The sequence below is a fragment of the Saccopteryx bilineata genome, chromosome 3 (genome assembly GCF_036850765.1).
Source record: "Saccopteryx bilineata isolate mSacBil1 chromosome 3, mSacBil1_pri_phased_curated, whole genome shotgun sequence".
Lineage (NCBI taxonomy): Eukaryota > Metazoa > Chordata > Mammalia > Chiroptera > Emballonuridae > Saccopteryx > Saccopteryx bilineata.
Window position 1 is genome coordinate 55,174,639 of NC_089492.1, and position 11,909 is coordinate 55,186,547.

The 11,909-nt window shown below is 41.6% G+C and overlaps 1 non-coding gene across 1 annotated transcript; it reads right to left on the reverse strand.

Moving 5' to 3' along the window:
- Positions 1-3,082: 3,082 nt before the first annotated feature.
- Positions 3,083-3,158, reverse strand: TRNAA-GGC (transfer RNA alanine (anticodon GGC)). Its single transcript has one exon. It is a non-coding gene; the product is annotated as a tRNA-Ala (tRNA).
- Positions 3,159-11,909: the final 8,751 nt, after the last annotated feature.

The window sequence follows — 11,909 nt, forward strand, 5'->3', positions numbered from 1 at the left end:
CTGGCTAGCAGCTCACCTCTGCCGGCTCGGCAGCCTCCGCAGCATCCCGGGCCCCCGGACGCTGCCGCGTGGCGCTCTCCCCGATGCGCGGCGCTCTTCCAGGCTCTCCTCGCGCTCCCTCGGTGTCCCCAGCCCGCGCTAACATTCCCGGCGCTCGGGTCTCGCAAGATGGGGGCCGTTGCGGGCTGCCGGGCGGCGGACGCCACTCCTCCCAGAGGTTGGGCTCAGCCCCTGGGCCCGGACTTCGCCAACTGACCCGGGACACGCTGTCCTCGCTGTCCTGAGAAGCCAGTCTCCTCCTTCCTCCTCCGGCACCACGTCACTGGCTCGCAGCGGGACGAGCTCAGGGATGTATCCGTGCACCGCCCGAGACCACGTCAGAAGGTGGGGCGGCCCTGGGGCCCGATGCGCCACGTGGGCAGCGCTCCCCCCGCGCCCCCGCGGTCAGATTTAGAAGCTGAAAGTTAGGTCCCGAAGAGCAGATGCGCGCGCCAGGATTTCAAACATAAGAAACACCCCGGAACGATTAACAATTTCCACAACCAGGCTGCTCCCTGGATTATTAAATCAGAATCTCTAAATTGGAAGGAGTAGCACTTAAAATCTCCCCAGGTGTTTCCAAGCACAGCCCCGAGGCTGGGAACCCTTGTGTTAGAGAACAAAGAGGAGGCAGGTGCGGGAACCTATGCGGGAGAGAGCCGATCGCCCCGTGCAGCCTGCGCTCTGGGCACGGAAGCCGAACTCTCCGGCAGCATCTGACTCTTTAACGTGGGACCAAGGTTAACAGCTTCCTTGGCCCCGAGGTGGTAAGTCTTGTGGGCGTGGGAGAGCCTCCTGGCAAAGGGTGAGATGTGGGCGGGAGTGAGTGAGGCCCCAGCAGGAGGTGGAGGACAGGAGGGCGAAGAAAAAGTTTGTTCTAACAAGGTGAGGTTGAGAAAAAAGGGTAAAAGTCAACAGAGCACTCTGATCCAGTCAGTATTTATTGAACATCTCTGTGTACAAAGATCCAGAAAACAGCAGTGCCACACCTGCCAAGAAAAAAAAAGATAAAAATCACTTGACATTAGTTAATCATCTGATATAAGCATAACTTACCACTGAATGCTTATAATAGAGGGTGAAGTTTGATGAGTGGCATAAGGAGCTGAACTGGCAATACATTATGAGGTATTAAAGGAAAAACGGGGAGTCAGGACAAGATTGCGTTTGGAATTCACCCAGGGGTGGGTGGGATGCATACAAGTGAAAAGTGGTGACAGCTCAGAGGAGAGCTGTGTTAGCCAGCCTGTACCTGGGCCAGATGTGGGTGTGTGAGGACTGAATGTTTATTTATTTGGCTGTGAGAAGAAACAGGTAGATTTTCTAAACCTGGAAAGGTAGATGCAGAGGAGAACCTTGAATGTCATTTCAGTGTGTAGGGATCTACTTGTACTCTGTAGGCAGTGGTGAGCAGCGATGGGCTGTGGAAAGCGTTTGAGTAGCTGTGCTGTTGGAAGGTGAATGGAGCAGATGTGTCTGCTGGATTCAAGTCAATGATCATCATTTGGGGGTATGTGCTGGGCAGAGCTCTGTGCCTGGCTCTGGGGAACTACAGAGCTTTTTTTTTTTGGTGGTGGTGGTGGTGGGGTGACGCATTCATGAACTGCACTTGTGCAGATGATATACATGCACCTAGTTGCCCCTGTGCATGGAAGAGGGGCGCCTAACCAATCTGGATGAGGAGATGTGGCTAGGCTGGAAGGGCCTTCCAGACTTTGGAGACAGAATGGGCCAAAGTATGGAGGTGAGCAGCACCTGGGAGTGAGAGTGACCAAGGAACAGAAAAATTGAGTAGTGGACTCTGGGCTGTACAGCCTACCTGTAAGAGTTTGGATGGGTGAACATTGGAGAACCCCAGACTTATGTCATCTTCATGAGTATCCTGAGCAAAATCCTGGACTAACACTTTACTTTCTTGTCAGAAGTTTAGAGCAGACTTCAAGAAAGAAATCTCAAGCATAATCAGAAATCTCATTAAAACAAAATATGAGTGCAAAGCAGTGGGGTTTCACTGATGATGTATTTTAGGGAGCTAGAGCCCTGCTGTTTGGAGAAGGCTTCTCTTTCACTTACCATGGGGAAAATTCAGTGGATTGATCATAATCCTGAAAGCTAAGATAGTATTTTTAAAATGTCCTTTGTGGCCAAGGGTAGGAACATGCAATATATGATGGAAGATGCAAAATGGGCTAATGAATGTATGAAAAATATGCTCGAACTTCATTCTTAGAGAAAACATTTCTTGCCTTCCAAACTAATAAATGTTAAAAGAAAGAACGGCTTCATATGGAAGTGGTGTAAACGATACATTTCTAGAGAGCAAGTATTTATCAGAAGCTAGAAAGATATATGCCCACTCACCCAATTCTACCGGTGGAACTTTTATCTTTACAACATAATTAGGTATCATTTGTTGACTTCAGGAAGGGGAACTGGTCACCAGGAGTCAGAGGTTGAAAAGGAGACTTGACTGTATTGGAAATGTATTACAATTTTTTGGAAATAAGTGTATTAATAAAAAATAAATTGATTTTTAACTTCTAAGAAATATGTACATGTGGAGTACTCTACAAACATTTTTTAAATAAAACCATTTTTTCAAGGATATAGGAAAATACTCTGCACAAAATGTGACTTTAAAAAGCATAGTATAAAACTAATATGATCCTACATTTCCTTTACAATATTATTTATATGCACTAGAATGCTGAAAATGAATTTAACACCTTAGTATTTTTTATTCTTTTTTTTTTTTTTTGTATTTTTCTGAAGCTGGAAACAGGGAGGCAGTCAGACAGACTCCCGCATGCGCCCGACCGGGATCCACCCGGCATGCCCATCAGGGGGCGATGCTCTGCCCATCTGGGGCATCGCTCTGTCGCAACCAGAGCCACTCCAGCGCCTGGGGCAGAGGCCAAGGAGCCATTCCCAGCGCCCGGGCCATCTTTTGCTCCAATGGAGCCTCTGCTGCGGGAGGGGAAGAGAGAGACAGAGAGGAAGGAGAGGGGGAGGGGTGGAGAAGCAGATGGGCGCCTCTCCTGTGTGCCCTGGCCGGGAATTGAACCCGGGACTTCCGCATGCCAGGCCGACGCTCTACCACTGAGCCAACTGGCCAGGGCCAAGTATTTTTTATTCTTGAATAGTGGAATTTTGGTTGATTTTTTTGGTCTTTATGTATTTTTCAAATTTTCTATTTGCATATTTATATTTTATAATAAAAATATTTCTTGGAACATACAAAGAAATTTCTATTTAAGATAGAAGAGTAAGTATATGCATTTATATCCCATTTCTTCCAAAATTCCACTGAAATGAAAGGGAAGATATAAAAATGTGAATAGAAAAACAATAGTGCTAGAAAAAAAAGGGACTATGTAATGCCAGTGGCTGAGACCAGGCAGGTTCACACTGGATTCCAGCAGATGGCAGAGAAACTGTGGAGCCAGAAAGCTTTGGGCCATTCCTGTTTAATAGATTCTCACAATGGCATACGAGCAAACCAGCAGGGGAAAACCGCTTCTCAGTCAGCAGGCATACAAGCAGCAAAACTGCTCCTGACAGTGGCGGGCAGCAATCTGCAAATCCGCCCTGAGTAAAAACCACCCCATAGCCTTACATAGGCTGTGCACACATGGCTCTGCCACTTGCTCATGCCTTAAACATGCAAAGTGCAAAGGAGCAAGTGTAACACAGCTGTTTTCCCAGCAGACTACCAGTGAGGACTGACTAGAAGTTGGTAAGCAGATGGATCCCATTTTTAGAAACCACAGCAAAAGATACCTTAACCCAAAACACACTCCAGGAAGGCACTACAGAAATGATTCATTCTTCCCAACAAAAACCTGGAGTAACTCTAATTCAGTAAACAAACACAAAGAGTAGAAATAGGACATGAGGCATCCAGGTGGAATAAGGGTCTTGACATAAAAAGACAAAATAATGAAAGTATTGAAATAAAATGCGGGACAGTTATTTTGTAATTTGGGGCTAGGCAAGGACCCCCCCCCAGCAATTTTGACCACATAAAAAATGTCAACTTCTGTACAGAAAAAAACCCCCCAAAAAACAAGCAAAGTAAAATGACAAGCAGCAGACCAGTATAAAATATTTTCACATAAAGAATTGAAATTAATAATTAGCCACAAAGCCATAATTTATGGCATTTCTAGAAATCAATTTGACTAAGGCAGTAGGAAAAATTTTTAAAGAAATGTAGAGGCAATTCAAAGGCAAATAAATACAAAAGACTAAAAAGATGCTAAAGTTCACTGGTGTTCAAAAAAACACAAATTGAAAAGACATATATCTTTTTTTCATTCATTGATATCAACATACTAAAAAGTTAGATAGAAATCCAGGAGTGGTGAGGGCGTGGGAACACAGGCATTCTCAAGCATTGAGAGTGGGAGTGTAAGCTGGCGTATCCTCCACGGAACAGCTGGGCTATGGTTCTCATGCCTTTTGACTCTGCTCTTTCACTTCCAGGGTTTCATCATAGAAACACTGACATTTTGTACAGAAAGAATTCTCATTGGAGCTTTATTGCAATGCCAAAAAAAAAAAAAAAAAAAAAAAAGAAGAAGAAATAAAAACTACTTCAATGCACATATATTCCATTAATCATGGTGTAGTCATATAATAGAATTCTATGAAGCTGACAAAAAGAATGAATTTAGAATTATATTTACTGGTGGGGAAAGATCTCCAGGGTGTGTTAAGTGAAAAAGAAGTACAGAATTACTTCACTGAAGTTAAATTTGTGTTTATATTGTTCATGTGTGTGTGTGAAATAAAGAAGTGCATACAGGAATGGATCTGATGCGTGCACACCACACTGTCCGCAGTGGTGACTCCTGGAGGCGAACAGAATGGAGTGAGGCGCGTGAAGGGAGGCTTCCTGTGTTAAAATAGATGTTTCTGTATCATTAGACTTTTTACAGATGTCATGCATTATTTTATAATATTAAAAAACCAAAATAATGATTGAAATGTACATACTTTCTGTTTAAAAATACTTATTTTCAGAACATATTGTCTTTGGATATTACTTTGCAAAATAGTAAAAGTCTCGTCGTCAGATGACACACCCAAAATATATTAGTTTTACTGAAATGTATTATTTTGGACTACTGTTTTGATTTTGGTAGGAGATTATAAAATTCTAAGAGAGGAACAGAATCAGCTTAAAGCTACGTTAGTTTATTCCATGATGAGAGCAAAGCAGTGTTAGCTGCCACGGAAGAACACAAATACACTTGCCTCCTGTGATGACAGGAAGAACAATACACAAGAATAAATAATGCAAGAGTTAAAGGAGGCAGGCAACATTTGTGCTGCCACCTTGTTGGGGAAAGTAACCATATACAAAAGAAACTCGGAAGTTGCAGAAAGCGAAGACCCAGGGAAGACAGCGATAGCACTAGGCACATGACCGAATTCCGGTGTGCTGCGTTTCTCAGAGAGCCTGTTTCAGAGCCAAACCCTCCTCATTCACCCACTTGTGGAACAAAACCAAAGGATGTGTTAAGTTTGCTTTTGCTCCACACTTGATTCCAAGATTATTATCATCTATAACAAACTTTTTTTTTCTTTCTTTCTGAGTAATCATAGTGTGAGTAGTATGGTAATGAGATTATGTATTTGACCTGGTTTATTATGCCAAGGTTGCTTAAATCATGTTGGAAGAGGCCCTGGCCAGTTGGCTCAGTGGTAGAGTGTCGGCCTGGCGTGCAGAAGTCCCGGGTTCGATTCCCGGCCAGGGCACACAGGAGAGGCACCCATCTGCTTCTCCACCCCTCCCCCTCTCCTTCCTCTCTGTCTCTCTCTTCCCCTCCTGCAGCCGAGGCTCCATTGGAGCAAAAGATGGCTCGGGCGCTGGGGATGGCTCCTCGGCCTCTGCCTCAGGCGCTAGAGTGGCTCTGGTCGCAACAGAGCTACGCCCCGGAGGGGCAGAGCATCGCCCCCTGGTGGGCGTGCCGGGTGGATCCTGGTTGGGCACATGCGGGAGTCTGTCTGACTGTCTCTCCCTGTTTCCGGCTTCAGAAAAATACAGAAAAAAAATCATGTTGGAAGACAATTTAAACACAGCCAGTGTCTCATAGCACAGATTGTTTTCTCTTTTCATTTTGCCTTTCTCTCTGTGGATCTCTTTTTTCCTTTGATTCTTTGATCAGTGGAAATCCTATTAGTGAAGGTCATTAACTGTCTGTAGTACCTAGAGAAAAATTTTTTGGTGGATATGTGATGAGAGTGAGGAGTAAGTAAGACAGGCAATCTACTCATCCCCATCCTCGGAAGCTTTATTGAGGTGTAATTTACATGCTATAAAATTCACCCATTTTAAATGTACAGTTTGGGTTTATTTAATAAATTTACATAGTTGTGCCATTAGTTGTGCATTATTGGGGCACATGCCATCATCTCAATAAGTTCTGCTAGGAGATTTTTAAACCAACTATTTGGCTTGAATTTATTGGGAAGTAGAGGTAACAGAGGTGACATAAACTTCAGTCCCAAACACACTCTCTCTAGGGCACACTCCTCTCTCTCTAGTTGAACCCAGGCAGTGTAACCTTTCTTGGATTTTGGGTTCATGTGGATGTTTCCCAGTCCATCCTGTTGGCTTTATAGGCCTCATGGTTTTGTCTATTCTGCTTAGTATATAAACACTTAGGAGAGCCAGATTCATCTGTCCCCCGCCTTCTGAGGAACACCAGCACAAGATAGCTTTAACTCTCAGAACTTTTACTTTGTTACCTACCTCCTTTTCTGAACAATTCTGCTAGTTATTTTAAAATATTAAAAATGTTCTTTATTCATTATTCTTAGATCCACACTGAAAAACTTTCTCTTGACATCTAGTCCCTCATATAATCAGCAATAGAAGTAATATTTATTCTAAAAACATTTTTTTTTTTTTAGTTTTAGAATAATTCCGTAGTCCCACTTTATCCATGATTTTGTTTCCCATGCTTTCAGTTACCTGTGGTCAACTGCAGTTCAAAAACATTAAATGAACAATTCTAGAAATAAACAATTTATAAGTTTCAAATTGCCTGCCATTCTGAGTAACATGATGAAATCGTGAGTTACCTTGCTCCATTCTGCCGGGTGTAAATCATCCTTCTGTCTAGCATCTCCATGCTGTATATGATCCTCATCCACTAGTTGCTTAGTAGCCCTCTCAGTTATCAGGTACACTGTGGGGTATTGGAGTATTGTGTTCAAGTCACCCTTATTATACTTAATAATGGCTCCAAAGTCCAAGAGTTGTGATGCTAGCAACTTGCATATGCCAGAGAGGGAAAGTTTCTCAACTTAATACAGCATTGTATCATCTCACATCATCACAAGAAGGATGAGTACAGTACAGTTAGATTTTGAACCCTGGCCAGGTGGCTTGGTTGGTTAGAGAGTCGTCTGATATGCAGGGGTTGCCAGCCTGATATGCAAAGGTTGCTATTTGGATCCCCATTCAGACCATACAGAAACAGATCATGTTTCTGTCTGTCTCTCTCTATTCCCCATCCTCTCTCTCTTAAATCAATAAAAAAAGGGTTTTGATACCACACTCATATAACTTTCATTACAGTATATTATATTGTTGTAATTGTAATATTTTATTATAAGTTATTAATATCTTACCATGCCTAATTTATAAATTAAACTTTATCATAGGACTGTATATATAGGAAAAACATAGTATATCTAGGGTTTGTTAGTATTTGTGTGTTCAGGTGTCCACTGAGGGTCTTGAACAGATGCCCTGTGGGTAAGGGGGGACTACTGTATTCAGAATATTACAGGAGTTTTAAAAATTGGGTGTATAGGAAGACTTTTGAGTAAGTATGCAGAGTAGGACAATATGACCATATTTCCCCATGTATAAGATATACCTTAATTTTGGGGCTTGAAATTGTAAAAAAAAAAGTATTACATAAAGTTATTGAACTCAAGTTGTATTCATCATAGAATTCATACAATTCCTCATCACTGTCAAAACTCCTATCCATTAGCTTGTCCTCATCTGTGTCTGATGACAAATCACTTTCTTCAACAATGAGCCCAAAACAAGTGCGAAAAAGCAGGAAGTGCAAGTAAAAAAAATCTACAACCACTGTATAAGACGCACCCAGTTTTTAGACCCCAAATTTTCCCCCAAAAGGTGCGTCCTATATGTGGGGAAGTACAGTAAGTGAATTAGTTTCCAAGTTTTAAGCCCCATGTGTACTTTTCCCTAAGACTGCTTGAAAGCAGTCTATGGTCTACTGGTTCTTTTTCCTCATTATTCCTCATAATCATCCTTGTCCTATGGCACACATAGTGGGAGTATTTCTGATCCTTTCTGAAACTTACTTGTGTTTTGCTCTGGGATGCAAACCTTCTGGGTAACATCTGGATTATTCAAAGATGGCTAGCTCCTAAGCAAGAGATAGACCCCCATGGGCCCGTCGGAGTTATCCAGAGTGCATGGTAGAAGCAGGCTGCTCCTGTTTTGTCCAGGTGGTTAGGCTCAGGACCAGGCTTTATGCTGTTTCTATCTAGATTAGAACTAAAATTTAGAAATGAGATTTTTTGCACAGGTGTGTGTATTAACACTTTCATTTTCAAATCAAAGTCAGATATTTTTCTAATATTAAATAAGTGCAACTTTGCTTTGGCTCATTAGTTTGACATTGAGGACTGGCTCTGTCTTTTACATGGCAGGCCCCTGTCAATTGAGTGAGCTCAACATATAGCTTCAAGGTTATGCTGAAAAATGTACTTAAAATACATGAAATACACGTTATACAGGAAATTGTATTTATAATTATTTATATTTATGATTTTTTAAATTAAAAACATGAGGAGACATAGAATTTTGAAAGTTGTTTTTGTTGTTACTCAAATGAGTTTTAAGACCATTGACATATATCAATTTTTCTGTCTTTAATTTTTTTGTATTTTTCTGAAGTTAGAAGCAGGGAGGCAGTCAGACAGACTCCTGCATGCACCCAACTGGGATCCACCGGCTTGCCCACCAGGGGGTGATGCTCTGCCCATCTGGGGCATTGCTCTGCTGCAATTGGAGCCATCCTCAGCGCCTGGGCCAATTTTGCTCCAATGCTTGGCTGCCAGAGGGGAAGAGAGAGATAGAAAGGAAGGAGAGGGGGAGGGGTGGAGAAGCAAATGGGTGCTTTTCCTGTGTGCCCTCACTGGGAATCGAACCTCAGACATCCACATGTCAGGCAGATGCTCTACCGCTGAGCCAACCAGCCAGGGCCTGTCTTTAATATTTTTGTATTGCTTTAATAATTACCACCTTAGTATTTTATCATTTTAGTAATAAATTTTATAATAAATAGTTATTAATTTGTAAAACTTTTATTTATTTTTAATTTTTTATTGAATTTATTGGGGTGACATTGTTTCGCAAAACCATACAGGTTTCAGATGTTACAACCCAACACACCGTCATCTGTACACTGTGTTGTCTACCCATCTCCCTAGGCAGAGTTTCCTTTTGACTATTTGTGTTTGCATTAGATTAGGAAATCCTTTGTAGGGTGAGAGTACTACTTACAATATTATTCTATTGCAAAAGTGAATCTTTACTTCACCAAACTAACATGCCCATGAAGTGTTTTAAGTACAGTGAAGAGGTGGGGTGAGACTTCACATATGAAGTGGTATGTTAACTGATGGATGCTTTTTGAAAATCTGACATAAAAAAAAATAATAGACATGACCAAATTTTGGACACAAAATTTTAATTTTGTTGCTTTTATTAGACAGATTTCACGACTCTATGTGAAGATTTGGAACAGAGTTACATAGACAGCTATTATATATTCAAAGATACCCAAATAGGAAGAAAAAGAGCAGTGGCCACCAGGAATTCTATTTAGATGTAACTCAACATTCAGACTCAGGTGACAGCTATGGGCGGAGTCCACTCAGAGAGTGTGAGGAGCCGCAGGTGCCAGGAGGCAGTGCAGGCATTCCTCTGGCCTGTGTCCATGCAGCACTCAACAGACATATAGGGAACTCTCAGGTGCCATCTCTGGAGCAAGGAAATGCACATGGGAGAAGTGAAGGACCAGCCTATGCTTAGAACCCTCATACCCTCTAGTGCTCACAACTCCATGGGCATAGCCTCCAAGATCCCAGCTTCCAGGATCCCCTAGCGCAGGAAAGCCCAAAGTATGGCATTCCTCCCCATCGAATATTTATAATTTATTCAAAACTCTTCTCAATCTGATGCAAGTTACCACTCAGTGATTCTCTTTCTCATAAGCAGTGTTGCCTAGAAACATATTTGACATTTGACTCTCACCAGGTTACCAAGGGAACAGAGCTAGGAAGTTAACTTATGAGAAAATTCTTTCTTAGAAAAGCAAAAAGTTTTGTTAGCCCTTTATCCACAATGTGTATATAAATGAAAGATGACAGAGGAGCTATGCGGTCTCTAAATATTGTAAACCTAATAGGTGAGAAACCAGACTCCCAACAATATTAACCAGGTAATAGGCAATGACAAATCAAAGCCCTTATGTTGCTCATAACTGTCCCCAAAATTTTGGACCTTATTTAGTTATCATCTTATTCACTACTATATTTTTAGTGCCATATATAGAAGGCACTCAGGATAAATAGAGAATGAATAAAAAACTGTCCTTAGGTTAGACAATGGAAAAAACAGGTTTGCCCTCAGCTGAGTTGATTAGAGCGTGGTTCTGACACAACAAGGTTGCAGGTTCGATCCATAGTCAGGGAACATACAAGAATCAGCCAATGAAGGTATAAATATGTGGAACAACAAATTGATGTCTGTCTGTCTGTCTCTCCCTCTCTCCCCCTTTCCCTTCTCTCTAAAATCAGTCAGTAAAAAAAAAATTATAAGGACAAATGAGACAGGCTCACCCTGCTGGTAACAGGATATGTTCTTGGCCGAGTACAATGCTGACAGGTCTGATATCCTGGTGAAGGGGTGTGGACCAGTTTACTTAGAGGTAAATGACCCCTCAAAAGCTACTGCTGGTTTTTAACCCAGTTAGAGCAAAATATGCTAATGTCTCTGAGGCATTAAGAAAAATTTAAATAGTTCTTTGAATATTTGGTTTAAGAAGGCAAAAAGGTGTCAACATTTAATAAAGTTTGTACTAACAAACATATTAAAAGAAGTCATTTTCTAAAAAAAATATTTCATTTGGGAATGTTTTCTTCCTCTACCCAGAAAGTTTCCTCCAGTTTGTTTGTCTCAAGTGAAACTATGATTTCTTTGCAAAACTTAAAAATATCCTGTCTCAAATAGCAGGATAGATAAGTATATACTCTTTGGTTAATAAAATATATACTTCAATTTACTTGAAATTTCATTTTTTGGTTTTACAATTACTCACTAGCCCTTAAACCTGATAGAGGCAAAGTGAGAGTGATGTTTAGTGATTATAACTAAAGACTATTCCAAACCCAGACACTTAAGTATATTCCAAACCCAATGAATCATTGTTAGGAATGCTTGCCAAATGGCTGGCAATGTGCAGTGCATATTCAAATGAGTATACACCTTTTCATTTTATGTTTTAGAGAGACAGACAGACAGAAAGGGAGAGAGATGGGAAGCGTCAACTAGTAGTTGTGTCACTTTAGTTGTTCATTGATTGCTTCTTATATAAGCTTAGACTAGAGTGGTGGAGGGAGGGGCTACAGCCAAGCCAGTGACCCCTTGCTTAATCCAGTGACCTTTGGGCTCAAGCCAGTGACCATGGGGTCATGTCTATGATCCCATGCTCAAGCCAGAGACCCTGTGCTCAAGCTGGATGAGCTCATGCTCAAGTTGGCAACCTCAGGATTTTGAACTTGAGACCTTAGCATCTTAGGTTGAGGCT